This window comes from Arachis stenosperma, chromosome 7 (assembly GCF_014773155.1).
Source record: "Arachis stenosperma cultivar V10309 chromosome 7, arast.V10309.gnm1.PFL2, whole genome shotgun sequence".
Classification (NCBI taxonomy): Eukaryota; Viridiplantae; Streptophyta; class Magnoliopsida; order Fabales; family Fabaceae; genus Arachis; species Arachis stenosperma.
This window is the reverse complement of record NC_080383.1, coordinates 9,793,205-9,797,264: the sequence shown is the minus strand read 5'-3', so window position 1 is coordinate 9,797,264 and position 4,060 is coordinate 9,793,205. Positions and strand designations below refer to the sequence as shown.

The following is a 4,060-nucleotide window of genomic DNA, read 5'->3' as shown; positions in this document are numbered from 1 at the left end:
CGAAAACAACAACAATGCCAACAATGCAAGGAAGGTGCTGGGTGACTTCACTGCACCTACTCCTGATTTTTATGGGAGAAGCATCTCTATCCCTGCCATTGGAGCAAACAACTTTGAGCTTAAGCCTCAATTAGTTTCTCTAATGCAACAGAATTGCAAGTTCCATGGACTTCCAATGGAAGATCCTCATCAGTTCTTAGCTGAATTCTTGCAAATCTGTGACACAGTCAAGACTAATGGGGTTAACCCTGAGGTCTACAGACTGATGCTATTCCCTTTTGCTGTAAGAGACAGAGCTAGAATATGGTTGGATTCTCAACCTAAAGAAAGCCTGGACTCTTGGGAAAAGCTAGTCAATGCCTTCTTGGCAAAGTTCTTTCCACCACAAAGATGGAGTAAGCTTAGAGTGGAAGTCCAAACCTTCAGACAGAAGGATGGAGAATCCCTCTATGAAGCTTGGGAAAGATACAAACAATTAATCAGAAGATGTCCTTCAGACATGCTTTCTGAATGGAGCATCATAGGTATTTTCTATGATGGTCTCTCTGAACTATCCAAGATGTCTTTGGATAGCTCTGCTGAAGGATCTCTTCATCTGAAGAAGACGCCTGCAGAAGCTCAAGAATTGATTGAAATGGTTGCAAATAACCAATTCATGTACACTTCTGAAAGGAATCCTGTGAACAATGGGACTAGTCAGAAGAAAGGAGTTCTTGAGATTGACACTCTGAATGCCATATTGGCTCAGAACAAGATATTGACTCAACAAGTCAATTTGATTTCTCAAAGTCTGTCTGGAATACAAAATGCACCAAACAGTACTAAGGATGCTTCATCTGAGGAAGAAGCTTATGATCCTGAGAACCCTTCAATGGAAGAGGTGAATTACCTAGGAGAACCCTATGGAAACACCTATAATTCTTCATGGAGAAATCACCCAAATTTCTCATGGAAGAATCAAGAGAGACCTCAACAAGGTTTCAATAACAATAATGGTGGAAGAAACAGGTTTAGCAATAGCAAGCCTTTTCCATCATCTTCTCAGCAACAGACAGAGAGTTCTAAGCAGAATACTTCTGACTTAGCAACAATGGTCTCTGATCTAATAAAGACCACTCAAAGTTTCATGAATGAAACAAGGTCCTCCATCAGAAATTTGGAAGGACAAGTGGGACAGCTGAGCAAGAAAATTACTGAACTCCCTCCTAGTACTCTTCCAAGTAATACAGAAGAAAATCCAAAAGGAGAGTGCAAAGCCATAAACATGGCCGAATATGGAGAGGAAAGAGAGGAGGAGGACGCCACTGAGGAAGACCTCAGTGGGCGTGTACCAATCTCCTCTGAGTTCCTCAATGAGGAACCATGGGAATCTGAGGCTCAAAATGAGACCATAGAGATTCCATTGGACTTACTTCTGCCTTTCATGAGCTTTGATGAGTATTCTTCCTCTGAAGAGGATGAGTATGTCACTGAAGAGCAAGTTGCTAAATACCTTAGAGCAATCATGAAACTAAATGACAAGTTATTTAGAAATGAGACTTGGGAGGATGAACCTCCCTTGCTCACCAAAGAACTGGATGACTTGTCTAGGCAGAAACTGCCTCTAAAGAGGCAAGATCCTGGGAAGTTTTCTATACCTTGTACCATAGGCACCATGACCTTCAAAAAGGCCTTGTGTGACTTAGGGTCAAGTGTAAACCTCCTGCCCCTCTCTGTAATGGAGAAATTAGGGATCTTTGAGGTGCAAGCTACAAGAATCTCATTAGAGATGGCAGACAATTCAAGAAAACAAGCTCATGGACTTGTAGAGAATGTTTTGGTGAAGATTGAAGACCATTACATCCCTACTGATTTCATAGTCCTAGAGACTGGGAAGTGCATGGATGAATCCATCATCCTTGGCAGACCCTTCCTAGCCACAGCAAAGGCTGTGATTGATGTTGATAGAGGAGAGTTGATCATTCAAGTGAATGAAGAATCCTTGGTGTTTAAGGCCCAAGGACATCCCTCTATCATCATGGAGAGGAAGCATGAAGAGCTTCTCTCAAAACAGAGCCAAGCAGAGCCCCCACAGTCAAACTCTAAGTTTGGTGTTGGGAGGCCACAACCAAACTCTAAGTTTGGTGTTGAACCCCCACATTCAAACTCTAAGTTTGGTGTTGGGAGGTTCCAACACGGTTCTGAGTATTTCTGAGGCTCCATGAGAGTCCTCTGTCAAGCTAATGACATTAAAGAAGCGCTTGTTGGGAGGCAACCCAATGTTTTATAGCTAACTATTTTCTTTTGTTAATTTTATCTTTTTTGTAGGTTGATGATCATAAGAAGTCACAAAAACAATGAAAAAAGCAAAAACAGAATGAAAAACAGGAAGAAAAACAGCACACCCTGGAGGAGAAGAAGCTGGCGTTCAAACGCCAGTAATGCTAGCTGTTGGGCGTTTAACGCCCAGTCTGGCACCATTCTGGGCGTTTAACGCCAGAAAGGGGCACCAGACTGGCGTTAAACGCCAGTAAAGGGCAACAACCTGGCGTTAAACGCCAGGAATGGGCACCAGCCCGGCGTTTAACGCCAGAAATACCTCAAAACGTGATTTTGAGCAACATTTGGTGCAGGGATGACTTTTCCTTGACACCACAGGATCTGTGGACCCCACAGGACCCCACCATCACTCTCTCTCTTCTTCCCCCATTCACCAATCACCTCAATACCTCTTCCCCAAAAACCCTTCACCTATCAAATCCCATCTTTCTCTTCACCACTCACATCTTTCCCTCCCAAACCCACCCATCATGGCCGAACCATTACCCCCCTCTCTCCTATATATACCCTTCTTCAACCCTTCATTTTCACACAACCTAAACACCCCTTCTTTCCCTTCTTGGCCGAACACACCACCTTCCCCCTCTTCCTCATTTCTTCTTCTTCTACTCTCTTCTTTCTTTTTTTGCTCGAGGACGAGCAAACATTTTAAGTTTGGTGTGGTAAAAGCGTTGCTTTTTTGTTTTTCCATAACCATTTATGGCATCCAAGGCCGGAGAAACCTCTAGAAAGAGGAAAGGGAAGGCAAAGGCTTCCACCTCCGAGTCATGGGAGATGGATAGATTCCTCTCAAGGGTGCATCAAGTCCACTTCTATGAAGTTGTGGCCTTGAAGAAGGTGATCCCCGAAGTCCCCTTTTCACTCAAAAAGGGTGAATATCCGGAGATCCGCCATGAGATCCGAAGAAGAGGTTGGGAAGTGCTTACCAACCCCATTCAACAAGTCAGAATCTTGATGGTTCAAGAGTTCTATGCCAATGCATGGATCACCAAGAACCATGACCAAAGTGTGAACCTGAATCCAAAGAATTATCTCACTATGGTTCGAGGGAAATACTTGGATTTTAGTCAGGAGAGTGTGAGGGTGGCGTTCAACTTGCCTATGATGCAAGGAGATGAGCACCCTTACACTAGAAGGGTCAACTTTGATCAAAGGTTGGACCAAGTCCTCACAACCATATGTGAAGAGGGCGCACAATGGAAGCAAGATTCAAGAGGAAAGCCGGTTCAATTGAGAAGGCATGACCTCAAGCCCGTGGCTAGAGGATGGTTAGAGTTCATACAACGCTCAATCATTCCCACTAGCAACCGGTCCGAAGTTACCATAGACCGGGCCATCATGATTCATAGCATCATGATTGGAGAAGAAATAGAAGTTCATGAGGTTATAGCCCAAGAACTCTACAAGGTGGCGGACAATACCTCCACTTTGGCAAGGTTAGCCTTTCCTCATCTCATCTGTCACCTCTGTTATTCAGTTGGAGTTGACATAGAGGGAGATACCCCCATTGATGAGGACAAGCCCATCACCAAGAAAAGGATGGAGTACACAAGAGACCCCTCTCACCATGAGATCCCTGAGATTCCTCAAGGGATGCACTTTCCTCCACAAAATTATTGGGAGCAATTAAACACCTCCCTAGGAGAGTTGAGTTCCAACATGGGACAACTAAGGGTGGAGCATCAAGAACACTCCATTCTCCTCCATGAAATTAGAGAAGACCAAAGAATCATGAGGGAGG

General features: G+C 44.1%; 1 non-coding gene across 1 annotated transcript; it reads right to left on the bottom strand.

The window, feature by feature from the left end:
* Positions 1 to 397: 397 nt before the first annotated feature.
* Positions 398 to 505, bottom strand: LOC130942448 (small nucleolar RNA R71). Its single transcript, XR_009071018.1, has one exon. It is a non-coding gene; the product is annotated as a small nucleolar RNA R71 (small nucleolar RNA).
* Positions 506 to 4,060: the final 3,555 nt, after the last annotated feature.